We start from the raw sequence: 20,960 nt of genomic DNA on the forward strand, positions 1-20,960 counted from the left end.
ATACCCTGCCTCCTGGCTCTAGTTTTCTTTGTTTTGGGGTCTAGATGGCTGCCCTTAAAACAGATCAAGCAATGTACACTTCTCAGTTAAACTCACTGAATCAGCTTTGTTTGGGAGTGCTGGTGCACAAATCTGACCCTATTTCTTTCCCTACAAGTCTCTAGAAGACAGTACAATTCAAGGAATTGATTACAAATGGAGATAAATGAATCCCTTTTTTTAATGGTAAATCTAGATGTGGTGAACTTGGTTTAGACTCTAAGCTGAAATGTGACTTCCTACATTTCCACCAATGTGTGGCTTTAACTTTCTACTTGTAGGTGGAGCAGGTCAAGGAGGCAAGTTTACTGTTGGAGGATTGAGTCTCCTCGTATGGCTATAGAACCCTGCTGGTGTTGCCAGATCTGTGCCTGCTCTTGATAGGGGTGGGCTGCATAAGTGGGATGACTCGGCTCTGTGCCCATGTTGGCTGAAGTTAGCACCTATTAGGGTTACAGTTGGTTTTAAAATCCACAGGCCATATGAGATTGTTGTAAAAGCTCAAGGACCAAATGCAGCTTTGGCTGACTCCCTCAGGTATCCAAGGCTTTAGCTGGGTCTGCAAAGAAAAGGAATACAGCTTAGGCACTAAGGCAGACTTATTGGCACTCTCATTCTGACCTCAGGATTTGGACAGATTATTTCTTGAGGTCTGTTTATTCTTTAAAATTCTTTATGCTCTTCCAGTGTCTTCTTGGTATCCTTCATGTCACTATGAATATCCTTGGCTTAGCTGTTACAAGTTCTGTGGCCCCTCTAGTAACTTAATTTGGCTATTTGGTTTGACCACATCTGCCTGAATCTTCTTGTACTCTGAGATCTTTTGCAAATGGGGCATTTGATTCTTTTTTTTTCATTCTACATATATAATCAGTAATTCACAACATCATCACATAGTTGCATATTCATCATCATGATCATTTCTTAGAACATCTGCATCAGTTCAGAAAAAGAAATAAAGACAACAGGAAAAGAAAAAATGAAAACAGAAAAAAAGATTATACATACCATACCCCTTATCCCTCCCTTTCATTGATCACTAGCATTTCGAACTAAATTTATTTTAACATTTGTTCCCCCTATTATTTATTTTTATTCCCTATGTTCTACTTGTATGTTAACAGGGTAGATAAAAGGAGCATCAGACACAAGGTTTTCACAATCACACAATCACGTTGTGAAAGCTTTATCATTATTCAATCATCATCAAGAAACATGGCTACAGGAACACAGATCTACATTTTCAGATAGTTCCCTCCAGCCTCCATTACGTCTTGAATAACAAGGTGATATCTACTTAATGCGTAAGAATAACCTCCAGGATAACCTCTTGACTCTGTTTGGAATCTCTCAGCCATGGACACTTTGTCTCATTTCACTCTTCCCCCTTTTGGTTGAGAAGGTTTTCTCAATCCTTTGATGCTGAGTCTCAGATCATTCTAGGATTTCTGTTCCATGTTTCCAGGAAGGTCCACACCCCTGGGAGTCATGTCCCATGTAGACAGGGGAAGGGTGGGGAGTTTGCTTGATGTGTTGGCTGGAGAGAGGGGCCACATCTGAGCAACAAAAGAGGCTCTCTTGGGGGTGACTCTTAGGCCTAAATTTTAAGTAGGCTTGCCCTATCCTTTGTGGGGTTAAGTTTCATATGAACAAACCCTGAGACTAGGTGCTCAGTCTATAGCTTTGGTTGTCCACACTGCTTGTGAGAATATCAAGAATTCAACTTGGGGAAGTTGAATTTTCCCCCGTTCTCACCATTCCCCTAAGGGGACTTTGCAAATACTTTTCAACTCACTGACTAAATCACTCTGGGATTCATTGGGGCATCACTCTGGACAAACCAACACAATCTCATGTCCTACCCAAGGTTCCATGTACTTATGGTGTTCAGCCAAGCTATCTATATAAGTTATATTAGGAAATGTACTAGACAAAATATAAATTTTGTACCAAACAAACATTTTTTTGCTTTAGTTCCACACATAAGGTGAAATGTTAAAATTAAATACCATCTATTTTCAACACCCTGTAATAATGACATTCCTTTGTTCTTCCTCGTGCAAAAACAGTTTTAAAATTTGTACATTTAGTGACTATCCTTATACACTCTAGGCATTCCTAGATTATACCATCTCAATCTTTAACATCTATCTTTCTTTCTGATTTCATTTATGCCCCCAGCCCTCCTCTCTATCATTCTCACATTCAGCTTCATTTAGTGTTTTAGCATAATTGTATTACAGTTAGGTAGTATTGTGCTGTCCATTTGAGTTTTTATATTTAGTCCTGTTGCACAGTCTGTATCCCTTCAGCTCCAATTACCCAATGTCTTACCCTATTTCTATCTCCTAATGATCTGTTACCAGTGAAATATTCCAAGTTTATTCACTAATGTCAGTTCATATCAGTGAGACCATATAGTATTTGTCCTTTTGTTTTTGGCTAATCTCACTTGGCATAATGTCCTCAAGGTCCATCCATGTTGTTACATACTTCATAACTTTATTCTGTCTTACGGCTGTATAATATTCCATCATATGTATATACCACAGTTTGCTTAGCCACTCGTCTGTTGATGGACATTTTGGCTATTTCCATCTCCTTGCAATTGTAAACGATGCTGCCATTAACATTGGTTTGCAGATGTCCATTTGTGTCCTTGCCCTCATGTCCTTTGAGTAGATACCTAGCAATGGTATTGCCAGGTCATATGGCAATTCTATACTCAGCTTTTTGATGAACTGCCAAACTGCCTTCCACAGTGGTTGTACCATTTGACATTCCAACCAACAGTGGATAAGTGTGCCTCTTTCTTCACATCCTCTCCAGCACTTGTCAGTTTCTGTTTTTCTGATAATGGCCATTCTGGTGGGTGTGAAAAGATATCTCATTGTGGTTTTGATTTGCATTTCTCTAATGGCCAGGGAAGTTGAGTATCTTTTCATGTGCCTTTTGGCCATTTGTATTTCCGCTTCTGAGAGTTGTCTCTTCAAGTCTTTTTCCTACTTTGTAATTGGATTGGCTGTCTTTTTGTTGCTGAGTTGGACAGTCTCTATAAAGTCTGGATACTAGACCTTTATCTGATGTGTCGTTTCCAAATATTGTCTCCCATTGTGTAGGCTGTCTTTTTAATTTCTTAATGAAGTTCTTTGAGCAAAAGTGTTTAATTTTGAGGAGTTCCCATTTATTTATTTATTTATTTATTTCTTCAATGCTCTTGCTTTAGGGGTAAGGTCTATAAAACTGCCTCCAAGTATAAGATTTATAAGATATTTCCCTACATATTCTTCTAACAGTTTTATGATCTTAGATCTAATGTTTAGGTCTTTGATCCATTTTGAGTTAACTTTTGTATAGGGTGTGAGATATGGGTCTTCCATTCTTTTGCATATGAATAGCCAGTTCTCTAGGCACCGTTTATTGAAGAGACTGTTCTGTCCCAGGTGAGTTGGCTTGACTGCCTTATCAAAGATCAATTGTCCATAGATGAGGGGGTCTACATCTGAACCCTCTATTCGATTCCATTGGTCAATATATCTACCTTAAAGTTGGGTAGCGTGAGACCTCCTACTTCATTTTTTTTTCTCGGTATACTTCTAGCTACTTGGGATACCCTGCTCTTCTGGATAAATTTGGTGATTGGTTTTTCTATTCCTGAAAAGTAAGTTGTTGGGATTTTGATTGGTATTCCATTGAATCTGTAAATCAATTTAGGTAGAATTGACATCTTAACTATATTTAGTCTTCAAGTCCATGAACAGAGTATGCCTTTCCATCTATTTAGGTCTTCTGTGATTTCTTTTAACAGTTTCTTGTAGTTTTCTTTGTATAGGTCTTTTGTCTCTTTAGTTAAATTTATTTCTAAATATTTATTCTTTTGGTTGTGATTGTAAATGGAATTCATTTCTTGATTTCCCTCTCAGATTGTTCATTACTAGTGTATAGAAACACTAAGATTTTTGAGTGTTGATCTTGTAACCTGCCACTTTGCTGTACTCATTTATTAGCTCTAGTAGTTTTGCTCTGGATTTTTCAGGGTTTTTGACATATAGTATCATCATCTGCAAACAGTGAGAGTTTTACTTCTTCCTTTCCAATTTTGATGCCTTGTATTTCTTTTTCTTGTCTAATTGCTCTGGCTAGAACTTCCAACACAATGCTGAATAACAGTGGTGATAGTGGACATCCTTGTCTTGTTCCTGATCTTAGGGGGAAAGTTTTCAGTTTTTCCCCATTGAGGATGATATTAACTGTGGGTTTTTCATATATTCCCATTATCATTTTAAGGAAGTTCCCTTCTATTCCTATCCTTTGAAGTGCTTTCAACAGGAAAGGATGTTGAATTTTGTCAAATGCCTTTTCTGCATCAATCGAGATGATCATGTGATTTTTCTTCTTTGATTTGTTGATATGGTGTATTACATTAATTGATTTTCTTATATTGAACCATCCTTGCATACCTGGGATGAATCCTACTTGGTCATGATGTATAATTCTTTTAATGTGTTGCTGGATTCGATTTGCTAGAATTTTATTGAGGATTTTTGCATCTATATTCATTAGAGAGATTGGTTTGTAGTTTTCTTATTTTGTAATATTTTGGTCTGGCTTTGGTATGAGGGTGATGTTGGCTTCATAGAATTAGTTAGGCAGCTTTACCTCCTCTTAAATTTTTTGGAAGAGTTTGAGCAGGATTGGTATTAATTCTTGAATGTTTAGTAGAACTTGCATGTGAAGCCATCTGGTCCTGGACTTTTCTTTTTGGTGAGCTTGTTAATGACTGATTCAATTTCTTTACTTGTGATTGACTTGTTGAGGTTGTCTATTTCCTCTTGAGTCAAAGTTGGTTGTTCTTGCCTTCCTAGGAAGTTGTCCATTTCATCTACATCATTGTATTTATTAGCATAAAGTTGTTCATAGTATCCTGTCATTACTTCCTTTATTTCTGTGGGGTCAGTGGCTATGTCTCCTCTTCCATTTCTGATCTTATTTATTTGCATCCTCTCTCTTCTTTTTGTCAGTCTTGCTGAGGGTCCATCAATCTTATTGATTTTCTCGCAGAACCAGCTTCTGGTTTTATTGATTTCTTTTTTTCTCAATTGTTTTCATGTTCTAAATTTCATTTATTTCTGCTCTAATCTTTGTTATTTCTTTCCTTTTGCTTGCTTTGTGGTTAGTTTGCTGTCCTTTCTCGAGTTCTTCCAAGTGGACAGTTAATTCCTCAATTTTTGCCCTTTCTTTTTTGATATAGGCATTTAGGGCAGTAAATTTCCCTCTTAGCACTGCCTTTACTGCATCCCATAAGTTTTGATATGTTGTGTTTTCATTTTCATTTGCCTCGAGATATTTACTCTTGTAATTTCTCTTGTAATTTCTTCTTTGACCCACTGGTTGTTTAAGAGTGTGTTGAGCCTCCACATATTTGTGAATTTTCTGGCACTCTGCCTATTGTTGATTTCCAACTTCATTCCTTTATGATCTGAGAAAGTGTTTTGTATTATTAAAATTTTTTTTAATTTATTGAGACTTGCTTTGTGACCTAGCATATGGTCTATCCTTGAGAATGATCCATGAGCACTTGAGGAAAAAGGTGTATCCTGCTATTGTGGGGTGTAATGTTCTATAAATGTCTGTTAAGTCTAGCTCATTTATTGTATTCAAATTCTGTTTCTTTATTGATCCTCTGTCTAGATGTTCTGTCCATTGATGAGAGTGAGGAATTGAAGTCTCCAACTATTATGGTAGAGGTTTCTGTTTCTCTTTTTAGTGTTTTCAGTGTTTGCCACATGTATTTTGGAGCATTCTGTTTACTGCATAAATATTTGATTGTCTTCATGCTGAATTGTTCCTTTTCTTAATACATAGTATCCTTTGTCTCTTTTAACTGTTTTTCATTTGAAGTCTAATCTATTGGATGTTAGTATAGTTACTCCTGCTCTTTTCTTATTGTTATTTGTCCGTGACTTCTCACTCAGCTCAGGGTCTCCAGCCGGGAAGGGAGACAAAAAGAGAGAGAGATAGACGCAGACAAACTAACCTTGGTGATAGACGCGAGTCCGGAACACGCAGCGGTTGTGAGTACAGATCTTTACTGGGGTTAAGCGTGCTTTCTCAAATACAGGCTCCACGCGGGGGAAGACACCCCACGGGGGAACAACCTCTATGCGGCCGTCAGGTACGGCTCCTTGTGGGTTATTCTCCCCACCTCATCCGGGTAACATCTTATATACATAATCGGGGTCCAATGGGCTGACGCCACGTATACAGTGGTGATAGGTGGGCACGGTTGGCGGATATGTAAGTCATACACGGAAGCAGGATGTGAGCGCCATCTTGGCTCACTCGATGGGCGGGGGGAACTCTAGAGCAGGCTGCAGCGTGTCCACTAGGCCCGACCGGGAGGCGGCTCTCCACATCTCCCCCTTGTTTATATATATCGACCCAGTGTCTCCATTGATGAGTGAGCTCCCGTGGGCCTAGCGGCCCACTACATGTTTTGGTGCTTTGGGGAGTCTGGACTAGGCTTGCTAGGCACCAACCAGAATGCCTCCTCATATAGAGACCGGAGAGTCCGTGAGTTGGAAACCACGTGACTCTCCCTGCAGTGCTTCGCCTCGCAACTGGGGATAGAGGGGGTTAGGAGAGCAGCAACCAGAGCCGAGGGTGTCATTAAGCATCTCTGTGCAATGGCTTGAGTCTAGCCTGGCCAGGACCGTGACTCTGCCTAGAGATCCGCTTATGACCAAAATTGTGACTACTGGTGCCGCCTTTTATACCCGGGACATAGCCATGGGCTTCGCTGCGGCTTTTGCTTTCGAGTGTCCCGCCCTGAGCGGCCGGGCAGCGTTGCGGTTGTTGCCAGTCTCTTCAGGGGTGAGTGACATAGCTAGCATCGTAGTGACACGCAATTGCTGCTGCGTCTGGAATAGACGTTCTAACAAGCACTTAACAATGAGCAATCCCACTAACAACCCCACAGCTAAAAGAATCCAAGTGGTCAAGTTGGGCCAGGAGAACCGAGACGGGGGACCCAGCAGAGAATGGGGCCAGCGTCGGGGGGTGATACCACAGGCCCCAGAGGAAATTTTCTTCTCCCTCGATCACTGCGATTGTACTGAAAAAGCAAATGCAAGTTAAATAGATTTTTATAAGAGAGTGGGGGATACTATCACCGATCTCCTTTCTGGGCAGTCGAAGGGTTGTCACTGTCATCTTGTCGGTCGTCAGCAGAGTTGGGGACCGAATCTGATGGTTCAGGTTGAGGACTTGTTGATCCCTCCTTTTTATTGAGCACCGGTTCCTTAGCGTCTTCTGGCGATGCCACGGTCCTCACTAGTCTCTCCGGAACCCGCACCGGTTGGCGTCCTGGTTCCTGTGGAAAAATGCAAACAGAGCCTCTGGCCCAGCTGAGCACTGGGTCAGGGCCTTGCCATTGTCCTGACAGGACATCTTTCCATCGCACCAAGCCTCTATGTTGAGGGCTCGGAGCGGTGTGCTGAAGGGCAGGTGTCATTCCTTGTGAGTTTTCATTTAGAAAATTATATGTAAATAAAGCCACAGATAGTTGAGCTTTTGGAGACAGGCCATGGCTTATTCCCTCCTTCTGTTTTTTAAGGAAGGTTTTGAGGGACCTATGTGCTCTTTCAATGATTCCCTGCCCTTGGGGGTTATACGGGATGCCATGCTTCAGCTGTACTTCCATATTTTCACAAAATTTTTGGAAGGTTTTGCTGGTGTAAGCAGGTCCGTTATCTGTCTTTAATATTTTTGGCTTGCCCCAAGCCGCCCAAGCGGCGAGGCAATGAGCAATAACCTGGTGGACTTTCTCTCCTGTTTCAGCAGATGCGAATATAATTTGAGAACATGTGTCTATTGACACATGTAGATATTTGGCTTTGCCATACTCTGGATGATGAGTGACATCCATCTGCCAAATGTCCCCCGGGATGAGGCCCTTGGGGTTAACTCCAACTGAAGGGACTACCCTCTGTTCTGCACAATTATTGCAGGCTCTGACTATATCTCTGGCAGCTGCACGCGGTATGTGAAACCGTCTGGCTAAGGTGCTTGCATTGACATGAAATTTAGTATGAAACTCTTGGGCCTGTTGATACGGTGTCAGCGCAGGGAAGATATGTGGCTGTCGAGTGGCCACATCCACTACGTGATTTCCCTGTGCCATGGGGCCTGGCAGGCCTGTGTGGGCTCTAATATGGGTTATGAAGAAAGGACATCGTCTGGCATATATTGTCTCTTGAAGTTTGAGAAAGAATGGTCTGACTGAGGAGGAGTGGTTTATAATTCCCACCGTTTCTAAAATTGCTACAGAGTTCACTACATAAAGGGAATCGGATACAATGTTTAGGGGGTCGGTAAGTTCTTTCAGGACTATGATAACAACTTGCAGCTCTACCCATTGAGGTCTCTGTGGTTGGAAGAACACAGTTTTAGGAGAACCTCCTTCTACGCAATATGCTCCTGAACCGGAGCTGGAACCGTCTGTGTACACGGTGAGAGCGTTCGCTAGTGGCTTAGATGAAGTCACCTTAGGAAAGATTACTGGGTGACGGGTGACGAATTGTAAGAGGGGATCTTTTGGGTATTGGTTATCAATTTCTCCCAAAAAGGTACATCGGAGGATGGCCCATTGATCTATAGCTCCAGTAAGTATTTCAAGTTGTTGGGTAGAGTAAGGTACTCTGAGGTTTTTTGGTTGTTGGCCAAAATGCTGCACGGCTTTTTTGACGGTCTCTAATGCCAGCCCTGCAATCGCTGTAGGATAGTGCTCTAAACTCTTTTTAGGTGAAATTCCAGGGTGGATCCAGAGTAAAGGCCCCTGTTGCCATAGCACTGCCGTGGGCTGGAATTCTGTCGGCAACAAGCAGGCTTCGAAGGGCTTTTGGGGGTCTATTCTTTTTAAAGCAGCGCTACTGAGTGCCTGTTCTACCTGGCTGAGCGCTTGTCTCGCCTCTAGAGTGAGGCACCGGGGCGAGGTTATGTTCGAATCTCCTTTCAGCAAGTTAAATAAGGGCGCTAGTCTGGCATTGGGCAGCTTTAGGTACGGGCGGACCCAATTGATATCTCCTAAAAGTTTTTGCAGATCATTAAGGGTATGTATGTTATCTAGCCTGAGAGACACTTTCTGAGGGGAGAGATGAGTAGGCGTGATTTTTGCTCCTAGGAAGGTGGAAACTTCTGCCATCTGAATTTTTTCAGGGGCTACTTCTAGGTTGGCTTTTCTAAGTGTGAGGACTAAATGTGATAGAGCTGTCTTGAGAATGTCAGTGTTTTTATGGGTAAGCAGAATATCATCCATATAGTGAATGATTTTTACTTGGGGGAATTGTTGTCGAGTGTTGGCCAGCTTTGCAGCAACATATAGCTGGCACATGGTGGGACTATTAGTCATGCCCTGGGGCAGGACTGTCCACTCGACGCGGTGGCATGGCTCCTCATGGTTAAGAGAGGGCACAGTAAACGCAAATTTTGGAGTGTCTTCGGGATGAAGTGGAATGGAGAAGAAACAGTCCTTAAGATCTAAGATAAAAACAGGCCAGTGTTTTGGCAGGGCCGAGAGAAGTGGCAACCCCATTTGAACAGGTCCTAAGGACTCCATGCAGTTGTTGATGGTTCTTAAATCATGCAACAGTCTCCATTTACCTGATTTCTTTTTTATGACAAATACGGGAGTGTTCCAAGGTGATGTGGAAGGAATGACGTGGCCCTTTTTTAGCTGTTCTGATACTAGAGCGTGGAGTGCTGAAAGTTTTTCCTTTGGTAAGGGCCACTGAGGCACCCACACCGGAGTGTTGGTTTTCCACCTGAGTCTTATAGGTGTGGGTGGGAGTCTCCCCTCAGTGGCCCCCAGGAAAAACCCAGGCCTCGTCTATCAGAATTGGGGGCAGCCTGTATGGGCGCTGTATGCCCTTGCAATGAGACTCCCAATCCTTTGCCAGGGACGTATCCCATTCCTTTTAACAGACTTTTTGAAGTTGGAGAACAGTTACTGGTCAAGGTAACGTCCATTTTTGCTAGAATATCTCTTCCCCATAGGGACACGGGCAAGGCTAGTACATAGGGTTGAAAATTACCTTGATGTCCCTCTTCATCTGCCCAATGAAGGGCAGTTGCACTCAGCATGGGTGCTGAGACATGGCCTATTCCTCTAATGGTTTCTTCCGCCTTGCACGTCGGCCAGGCAGGGGGCCATTCTTGCTGTCTTATAATCGACCGATCGGCCCCGGTATCTAGCAGGCCTAAGAAGGGTCGGCCTTGCACTTTAAGAGTCAACATGGGTCGATTCTCTAAGGACATATGAAGGCCCTCAAAAACTCCTTCAGTAAACCTAACTCCCTTATCTTTTCTCTGCTTGTTTCTGCTTGGAAGGAGTGCATGCAAGCTGGGTAGGAGTAGAAGCTGTGCTATCCTATCACCCTCTTCAATAACTAAGGTGCCTTGCTGAGATTGTATCATAATCCGGGTGTCATCTGTGGACTCTGGGTCCACAATACCTGGTATCACTGTTAGTCCCTTCAGGGCTGTAGATGCTCTCCCTAAAAGGAGCCCCACTGTACCTGGCGGTAAGGGCCCTTTAAAGGAGGTTCTCACTGATTGGACTCCCATAGATGGGGTCAGTACGAGCCTGGAGGTGGCACAGAGGTCCAGTCCTGCTGATCCATGGGAGGCGCGGAGCTGGACGGGTGCTGCGTCGTCACACTGCCAGTAAGGGGGCCCACTGGAAAGGCGGACCCCCTCTGCCCGTTTTTTGGAATTTGCTCAGGACGGCCAGAAAGGCGCTTACCTTGCGCATCGAAGGCTGATCTACAGTCTTCTGCGCGATGGGGTCCCTTATGGCAACGGCCACAGAGTCTGGCTGTCGCATGAGGCTTATTAAATTGTTGGGCGGTGGTTGGTTGGTCCTTATTAGGGCAATTTCTTTTTATGTGTCCCGATCGGCCACATTGGTAGCATCCTTTAGGCTTTGCTCCTGGGTTTTCGGTTTGCACTGCATTTATTCGTAAGGAGCTGGCCAGCATGGCAGCTAGGCCTGCACTAGTTAACGGGCTGCCAGCGTCCCTGCACAGCCGAACCCAGTCCGTCAAGCTCTTTCCCTTGTTTTGTACTAGAATTACTTTGCATTCTTTATTGCACTGCTCAAATATCATTTGTTTAACTACAGTCTCTGCTATTCCTGGGTCTGTGAAAATTCTCTCAGCTGCAGTTTGCATTCTGGCCACAAACTCAACGAATGGTTCAGTGGGGCCCTGGTGTATGCTGCTAAGTGAAGCTTGAGCTTCTCCCTGACCTGCTAACTTTTTCCAGGCGCCTATGAAGCAACGAAAGATCTGTCCATAGACTTCTGTAGGGAACCCTGTTTGGTTTTGTGAGTGGGCACCTTTCCCTAGTAGCATATCTGCACTCCAACCGCCGCGTCTCCCCGCCGCGTTTTTTGCGGCTTGCTCTTCAGCTAACTCCTCAAACCATGCTTTCCAATCTATATATCTGCCCGGTGGCAGACAAGCACGGGCCAGCTGGTATATATCTGCGGGAGTATGGCACAGGGCAGAAAGATTCTCAACCAAATTCAATGTGAAGGGGCATTGGGGCCATACTGATGGACGGCTTGCCTCAACTCCTTTAATACTTTGTAATCATATGCTTCATACTGATTGTTACCCTGGGGATTAATGATAACCGGGTACATTTCTGGGGCTGGCTCTGGCTTAAGCGGTTGGTACCCACCTAGTATACCGAAAGGTCTAAAGGTTAAAGAGGGGACCCATTTCCAGAAATGCCTCCTTCCACTTGTTGATGATATGGGGTCTTGAGGGCCTGAGTATTCAGGTGGGGGATACAGCTGTAGGTGCCCCTCCCCCGACCCGCCTGCAAGGGGTTCCGGGTTCCGCAAAGGCGGACCAGCGTAATTACCGGATTCGGACACTAGGGGGAGCTCTCGGTGAGGTTTCTTGCCGGGATCACTGGGAAGCTGCCGCGCCCCTACAGTGACCACTGGCAGGGCGGAGGGCTGCGTGGGCGAGACAGGGGGCCTCTCCCAATCGATTAACGGAGGCGCATCCGCACCTTCAGTCTCATCGCTATCTGACTCAGAATCAGAGGTGTCTGAACTGTTGTTTGGCTTGGACGGTTTATGAATTGACGGCTCACTTTTACAGGAGCCGTCTGCAGACGAGACCGACTGAGCTTCCTGAAGCGCGCGCCGTGCCTGCTGCAGGGCAAGGGGCGGACCGAGGCCTGTAGCAACCTCTGCCTCAAGACGGGCGCGGACGGCCTCCCAGACAGGGACTAGGATCGGGTCCATGCACAAGCCTATATGGCGCGCCCTGTCTATGTCTCTGCCAAGCTTTATCCAAGAAGGCAAACTAAGACTCCCGGTCTGGGGGAACCAAGGGGCGAAAGTTGCCACATCATCAAGGAACCGCAGGAGGGAATTTTTCTTAATTGAGATACCCCCCTCCTTCAAGAGGGTCCTTAAAGGAGCTAACAGAGGTAAACTTTCAGACTGCCCCATGATTGCAGTCGGTACTGTCTTTTATTCACTCGGGGAGCTCTCCCGAGTCACCGGGGCTACCTGAAAGCCCGCGGCCCTTAACTCCCACTTAATAATAGGTACTCACCTCTCCGCGGTGATCAGGCGCAAAAAGTCCACTGCGAACTCCGGAAGTTCGGAGAGAGAGGGTTCCCCGTACGGGCCACCACTTGTCCGTGACTTCTCACTCAGCTCAGGGTCTCCAGCCGGGAAGGGAGACAAAAAGAGAGAGAGATAGACGCAGACAAACTAACCTTGGTGATAGACGCGAGTCCGGAACACGCAGCGGTTGTGAGTACAGATCTTTACTGGGGTTAAGCGTGCTTTCTCAAATACAGGCTCCACGCGGGGGAAGACACCCCACGGGGGAACAACCTCTATGCGGCCGTCAGGTACGGCTCCTTGTGGGTTATTCTCCCCACCTCATCCGGGTAACATCTTATATACATAATCGGGGTCCAATGGGCTGACGCCACGTATACAGTGGTGATAGGTGGGCACGGTTGGCGGATATGTAAGTCATACACGGAAGCAGGATGTGAGCGCCATCTTGGCTCACTCGATGGGCGGGGGGAACTCTAGAGCAGGCTGCAGCGTGTCCACTAGGCCCGACCGGGAGGCGGCTCTCCACAGTTATTTGCATGAAATTTAGCTTTTCCCAACCTTTCACTTTCAACCTCTGTTTATTCTTGGGTCTAAGATGTTTCCTGTAGACAGCATATAGATGGGTCCTGTTTTTTTTAATCCATTCTGCCAGTCTATGTCTTTTGGTTGGGGAGTTTAATCCATTAACATTTAGTGTTATTACTGCACGGGTAGTACTTTCTTCTACCACTTTGCCTTTTGGATTTTATATGTCCTATCTAATTATCCTTCTTTTTACCTTTACTTATAGTCTTCCTTTCTACACTCTTTTCCACACCTCTCTCTTCTGTCTTTTGATATCTGTCTCTAGTGCTTCCTTTAGTATTTCTTGCAGAGCTGGTCTCTTGGTCACATTCTCTCAGTGACTTTTTTGTCTGAAAATGCTTTAATTTCACCCTCATTTTTGAAGGACAGTTTTGCTGAATATAGAATTCTTGGTTGGCAGTTTTTCTCTTTTAGTAGTTTAAATATATCATCCCAATCTCTTCTCACCTCCATGGTTTCTGCTGAGAAATCTACACATTGTCTTATTGGGCTTCTCTTGTATGTGATGGATTGCTTTTCTCTTGCTGCTTTCAAGATTCTCTCTTTCTCCTTGACCTCTGACATGCTAATTAATGTCTTGGAGTACGTCTATTTGAATCTATTCTGTTTGGGGTATCTGTGCTTTTTTGGCCTGTAAGTTTAAGTCTTTCATAAGAGTTGGGAAATTTTCAGTGATAATTTCTTCCATTAGTGTTTCTCCTCCTTTTCCCATCTCTTCACCTTCTGGGACACCCACAACATGTATATTTGTGTGCTTCATATCATCATTCAATTCCCTGAGTTCCTGCTCATATTTTCCATTTTTTCCCTATATTTTCTTTTTCTTATTGGATTTCAGATGTTCCATCCTCCAGTTCACCAATCCTATTTTCTGCCTCTCGAAATCTACCATTGTAGGTTTCCATTGTTTTTTTCATCTCTTCTACTGTGCCTTTCATTCCCATAAGTTCTGTGATTTGGTTTTTCAGACTTTCAATTTCTTCCCTTTGTTCATTCCTTGCCTTCTTTATATCCTCCCTCAATTCACTGATTTGATTTTTAATGAGGTTTTCCATGTCTGTTCATATATTCTGAATTAATTGTTTCAACTCCTGTATCATTTGAATTGTTGGTTTTTTCCTTTGACTGGGCCATATCTTCAATTTTCCTAGTGTGATTTGTTATTTTTTTTTGCTGTGTCTAGGCATTTAATTACCTTAATTAGTTTATTCTGGAGATTGCTTTCACTTTTACTTAGTGTTTTCTTGCTGGATAAATTTGTTTATCTGTTCTTTGACATTCAGTTCAGCTTTTTCTGGACCTCTAGCTTAGGTTTTATTTGACAGAGGAGAATTTCAGTTCTTGTTTTCTTGTTTCTTGCTTTGCCTGTATGGTGCCCCCCCCCCCCACAGGAGGGTCTATTTAGCTATTATAAACTCCAGCCAGATTTTCCCAGACCAAACTGGCCTCCTATCAGGAAAAGTCACCTGTGTTGGTTTTCCCTGAGGGTGATATCCAGTAGGTTGAAAGACTTTCCTGTGAAGTCTCTGGAATCTGTTTTTCTTATCCTGCCCAGTATATGGTGCTTGTCTGCCTGCAGGTCCCACCAGCATAAGATGATGTGGTACCTTTAACTTTGGCAGACTCGCCCTGCTAGGGGTGTGGTGGAGACAGAGGGGAGGTAGGCTGGTTTTCATGGCTTCAAATTACTAAGCCCTGGTGTCTGAATTCCTTGAGGGAGGGATTCCACCTGAGTTGGGCTTCACCCGTCCCCTGGGGAAGGCACAGGTTCCAGACAAGCCCTCAAATGAGATTATTTCTGCCTATGCCTGGGGCAGTTGCAGCCTGAGAAGTCCTGCCACCACTGTATCCAAAGGCAGTCAAGCCTTTGTAGAAACACAGCCACAAAAACCTGTTTCTTTTTTGTGTGTGTCAGCCCTGCCCCCTTGGTGCCTGGGGAAAAAATGAGCAACCTCTGCTTTGACCAGGTTCACCTGAGCTGGGGGCCTATTTTTAGTTGTCAGAATTTGTAAATTAATTCCACAATTTGTGTTTGGTTGGGCTTAGCCCCTGCTGCTGGTAAAGTCTTTCCTTTCCTCTCTGGGAAGTAGCCTGTGGGGGAGGGGCACTGGCCACCATGGCTTGGGGAACTAACAGTTTGGGGGGGGGCTCACAGCCAGTCCAGCTGGTCCAGACTGGGTTACTTTGTGTGTCCAGTCACTGATGTGGCCCCAGGAGTTCTGTACTGTTTCTGGTAATTTAGTAGCTGTTCTGGAGGATGAACTAAATCACAAACATTGCTAAGCCACCACCATGACCTGCCCTTATCGCATTTCATTATCCTGATACTTATTTTGCAAGTTGACTTCATTTATCTAACATTTTGTGTCTACTTGGATTTGTGTTGAAAGTCTTTTGGATTTGGTTGTGGGGTCCTTCTCCACCAAATCAATGCCCAGATCTCATGGGGGGATTGCAGTTCTACTTGAGGCTCAGTTTAAAACTAGGCAGATAGGATGTTTGCCAGACTGTGCATCCTACTTCTTCCCAGCAGATGACACATATGAGCCACCTCTTATCATCAGGTCAACTTCTCCCCTGATGCAGGTACCAGCTGAACTGAATGGAGACTGAATGTAACTCTAGATAGGACCACAGGTCTCCTTGCTTGTTGAAAGCTGCCAACCTTAAGGCTGGGGGATAGGCAGTGTGAACCTCAGTATAGACCTTGCTTGTGTGCCCGATCTGGTGGCCCCAGACTCCCACTTGTGATGACCTTGTGCTGTGGGACAGGGTATTTCAGCTTGCCCTGCCCACAATCAACCTGGAAATGTCTAGCAACTGGTCACCACATTCAGTTTGGTTGGCTTCCTCAGTCTTGTCACTCCATCCTCATACTCCTGAGGTCTTCAGGTCTCCATGGAGGAAGGAGTGCTGTATTGGGACCCAATAAGTCTCTTTCACAGGTGGTTGTCAGACTGGCACCACATTGCCTCTACTCTGCCTCCTTCCTGGGGAGGGTCCCCTAGTCTCCACCAATAAAGACCAGGTGCTCATAGCAGCCTGCCTCAGAAGTAGGGAGCAGGCACTGTACCCTGGCGAAATGGTCTGTGTGTGCAGGGAGAGCAAGTCTGCTGGCTTCCAAATCTCCATGGAAACTTCCAGCAATGGAGTTGTGAGGGAAGATCTCTCAAGCCAGCTGTGGGAGTAAGCTGAAATTGTGACTGAGCACACTCACCCCATTTTTTCCATCTCAATTCTTCTACTTTTTCATTCAGGCCCTCCTTATATAGGTTATAAGATCCTGTCTGGCCACTCAGTCCCTGGAACTATTCTCCTGATCATTTTTTTTTTTCCTGTACTCGCTCATTGCATGGAGCTGGGGTGAACTCGGCCTCTCCTACTCCTCGATCTTCCCAGAAGTTCTTACTTCTTGGGGTCTGAAGAGGAGGTGGGGAAGCCAGTGCCCAGCCCCAGAGCTTGTGGTCCAGGAACGATCCTAAGTGACCATTATACCACTTCAAATCTCTGGGTTGCCTTTACATGGTCCACTCTTGCTCAAAGCCCTTATCAGACTTGTTGAGGGCATATATGGAAGCAGAAGCACACTGATTGTGTGGTGAAGATAAGGAGTCCTCAAGAGGTTTATCCCAGTGAGATGGACTTGATTGCCTCTTGAGTATGAAGTTCACCCAGAAACCTGTTCAGGGATGCAATGCTGGCTAACTTCCAGAGCCTGTTGTCTATAAGACAGAGCAGAATGAGATCAGAAGCATGGAAACTACCCTCAAACCTTGGCCTTGACAGCCTGTGAATTTCTGGATGTTCTCTCCCAAGTAGCCTGGGAGCAAACTCAGGGTTGTCCCAGGACCATGCTGTTCAAACAAACTTGCTGCCAGTCTGAGTGGCTGCTGAATGTCTGTCCACCATGTGTGTCCAGGCTTCCCTCAGTTCTGTCTGGCACCAAGATGCTGGTGGGCTGCTGATGAGCTGGTTACAAGAATCAGAATTTGGGGATATGGCTATGGAGTTTGCTGATGCAAAGAGGGCCTTGATAGACCTTTTTCTCTAGTGTAAATCATTTGGAGTAGAGCTTGAACTGCAGAATTGGTCTCAGAGGTGTATTAACAAACCAGGCAAGTCAAGTCAGATCCCTAGTTGGACCAAGGAAAAACCCTATGAAGGCAACAACTGTGAGAGATTTCAGTGGTTCTTTATCCCTTAGAATACATTGCAAGAACTTTCTTGAATGTCACTTACTGTGAATAGCCTTCAGTAAACACTAGATCCAAAAGACACCAGAAGACTTATACCTGAGAGAAGCACTAGGAATGGAGGGAATGTGGGAGAGGGCTCCCACTGGGGAGAAGAATCTGAGTGTAACTTTCCAAATCTCTTCGGGGGGGGGGGGATTGTCTACATTAGTTTGGTTTTTCTACATCCTTTCAGGAAATTCTGAGAGCTCACATTGGAGTGAAACTCTATCAGTGAATTGGGTAAATGCTTGAGTGAGTCCTCACCTTTCATGTGTCAACTCACTGGAGGGCATGTGGGAATAGAACCATGTGAGGATGCCTTTAGTGTTTTGGTTTTTCACTGTCTGGATTTTTCTGACTGCACCCCATTGGAGTTTAATGGTTTCTCTCTCCCTTATTTGCTGTAAATTAGCTGGAAAACATTTTTTTTTATTTTTACAAGACTACAAGGATGAACCATTAGTCTTTAATTACTTGTCTCTAAAGCCGTGTCCCATGAGGAAGCAGTCTTCCTCCTCCATTGCCCCAGACACAGCATCTTCAGAAAGGCTGTGAGTCTTGGCGTTAAGACACCTGTATTCTCACCTTGGTGGGTTATACAGAAGGAATTGTTTATAGTCGAAAACAGAAGGGTGCATGCGTGTGCCTTGGTTTGAGGGATGTAGAAAGCCCAGGTCCTGGTGGCCAGGTCTTTGACTTCTGTGGGAACAGCATTGCTGAGCTGGTGGAGTCTAGCAGGATACCTCACCTCTGCCGCATCTTGCTTGCACAGTGATGTGCAAGAAGTCTGTTTCACACCACAGTGTTAGTACCAGTGATGCCAATCCTTTACTCAGATGGAGATGAACTGGGAGAACAGTGGATATAGGTGGACACAGGGGTACCTAGAAGGGAGCAAATGCTATTCCAGTTTTCCTTCTCAAAATTTTGCTTGTCTATTAGTGTCCTCACTTTTTGTAGTACCTTATCAAAGACAGGTGTTATCAATAAAGAAGAAAGGAGGGAATAGAGTGAGAATCAATATGAATTGATTGGCTGTGGGAATCTGGATTCTAACAGGTTGTGACAGGCTGAAATGAAGTACTCAACCTAACTAAAGAAAATGCCATGGAAAAAAGTAGTCAAATTGAGTTTTAAAAAAAAAAAAGTAGCAAGAATAAACCTCCCCATGAAATAAATACCCTCTGTTCTAAGGCCACAGAGAACACAAAATGTTGGCTCCTCTCTTGTGTCTGAAAGTCAGGGGACCTTCCCACACCCAACTCCCTCTTTCCCAAAGTGAACATTCTCCTAAGGACTCCTAGTCCTGATGTAGCTGCATCTGGATCACTTCTTTAATGGTGAGGGGCCCCAGCTATGATAGGAACCTAAAGGAGATAAGACAGGTGGGAGCACAAGTGAGAGTGTCTCAGGTCTATACATGGAGTGAGGCAAGCCTATGATCCCTCCAGCCAGGAGGTTAGTGCAATGAGAATGAATCTATTGGGGCCCAATGCTGGGAGAGGTGGATTTCTGGTTGAATCAGGCCAGGTGGGCACAAGGACACCAGCAACTCTTCTGATAAGCTCCATTGGCCGTGTCTACCTTCCCCACACCCACCTACCCACCCTTCTCCTCTGGGATCTGAAGCCCTGTGCTAAGTCCTTCCTATGGGAATCAGTGACTCCATACCTGAGCCTATGCCACACTGCATCCTTTTCAGGCCCACACAGGAAACCCTGGGAAGTGCCAAGGGACATAACTTGACTTTAAGACTTGAATACCTGGAACAGTGTATAATTGAAGTTAAGGTCCTGACTAAGGTAGGTGAGGGGGATGATAGCCTTCCAGCCAGGGCCAATGACCAGGAAAGGGCCACATCAAGGGTGCTGCTGAGTGAGGTGCTAGATCTGCGTGTATGTGAACAGAATTTGCATAGTTGGGTGTATCTGGAGGCTAGATTACAGATACCTAGTCTGCTCGGTTTTGTGACACAATGGGGATTGCCATGTTTCCCTTTAAACAGAATGGGATGCCATCAGTAAACATATCCTAGAGCTCGTAGACTTCATGATACTTGGTTGAAAATGGGGGAGAGGGCTTAAAAATGACCTATTCAGTTCTTCCTTTTCTCATTTGCATTATTTTTGGGAACCGTAGTTGGGACAAAGCCAAATTCAATGTCCAGGCCCCGGATAAGAGATGTCTTAGACTAGGCACTCAAGCCTGGTGGTGTCCCCTCCCCCTGGCCCCTTTGACATACAGGTTAGAATCTTCAAACAGAGTGACTGGGGAGTCCTCACTGGCCTCCTGTAAAGGCCCGATAGCCACACTCTGGAGCACAAGTTGGGTGGCAGGGCTGGAGGTATTTTCTGGCCCTGCTTGAAAAGGAATCTTGGGGACAAGTTTATAGGATTTTTCCATACTTCATGTGCATGATTAGTGGAACTTCTTGGTGCCAACACGGTGACAGTTATAGTTAGCTTTGGTGACCAGCCGCTTGTGGTGCCATCTGCTGGGTTATGGCAGGTGAGTTTTCAGGCAGTGTGTCTTGAGCTAAGTGCAATAGACAAGGGGAAATTCTTCCACCACACACCTTCTTTTCTGTCTAGTCTTAGAGTTAGGTGCCTTGGAGCCTGAGGATGGAGCACGGCAGTCTCAGCTGAACAATGATATTTTTTGACATAGCAAACTTGAGTCGCTCTAATTCAGAAACTGTTCCCAAACATGCTGCCTCTTCTTGTGGCCCCGTGTTGGGTTGCCCTCTTCACACAAGCCTAGGATTGTTTCTCAGTCTTTGTGAATTGCATGGGGAGTCTGACTTTCCCTAAGGCAGGAGAAGATGCATACAGAGACACCAGGAGGCAGAGAGACTGCAGGTATGGGAGAGGGAGCCTGACCAAGCAACAGGGCACAAGGCAATCAGGGGTCAAGGCAATAACCTCAGAGCCTATTATGATACACAGTCAACTTGAAAGCTTTTGTTTCTTAATAGCCATCCTCTGTGTACTTTCTTAAAACTTTGAAATACTTCTAGATTTTCAGAGGAGTTGATCTGCCTCTCATCAGCCTGTGTGCTACACAAACCCGGAGGAAGGTACTAAAAAGGGTTTCCCAGAACGGTGTGGCAAGGAGGAGCTCACAATGCAGAATGCAACCAGAATCTGGGGCAGTGCTCTTGCAGGGATTCCAGATGAAGTAACACTTGCTGGAATCTGCACCCTGCTCCCTACTGTATCATGATACCATGTTTGTGAACCTGTCGTACCTGCTGTTTTGTCACCTGCTTAACATTAAAGTTGGACCTTATTAAGTGAAGCTCAGTGAAAGCAGGGTATGTGTCTATCCTTGACTGCTGTATTTCTGGCACCTAGCAATGAAGAAGACAAACTTGTTTCCTTCAGCTTGGCTCTTAGACTGAAGAAGGACACTGAACGGTGAACTCCAGGGGTGTTGAGTTCACCGTTCAG

The 20,960-nt window shown here is 44.9% G+C and overlaps 1 long non-coding RNA gene across 3 annotated transcripts in view; it reads right to left on the reverse strand.

The window, feature by feature from the left end:
- The window catches only part of LOC143663026 (uncharacterized), a 74,248-nt gene that overhangs the window by 12,362 nt on the left and 40,926 nt on the right, over positions 1 to 20,960 (reverse strand). For 2 of the 3 annotated variants that reach the window (XR_013165709.1, XR_013165711.1), the window contains one exon: positions 202 to 598. The exons of the other annotated variant lie outside the window; for it this stretch is intronic. This is a non-coding gene — a long non-coding RNA (uncharacterized LOC143663026). Of the gene's footprint in view, positions 1 to 201; positions 599 to 20,960 lie in introns of those variants that run through there. 3 annotated transcript variants of the gene reach the window in all.

The sequence above is a fragment of the Tamandua tetradactyla genome, chromosome 19 (assembly GCF_023851605.1).
Source record: "Tamandua tetradactyla isolate mTamTet1 chromosome 19, mTamTet1.pri, whole genome shotgun sequence".
Classification (NCBI taxonomy): domain Eukaryota; kingdom Metazoa; phylum Chordata; class Mammalia; order Pilosa; family Myrmecophagidae; genus Tamandua; species Tamandua tetradactyla.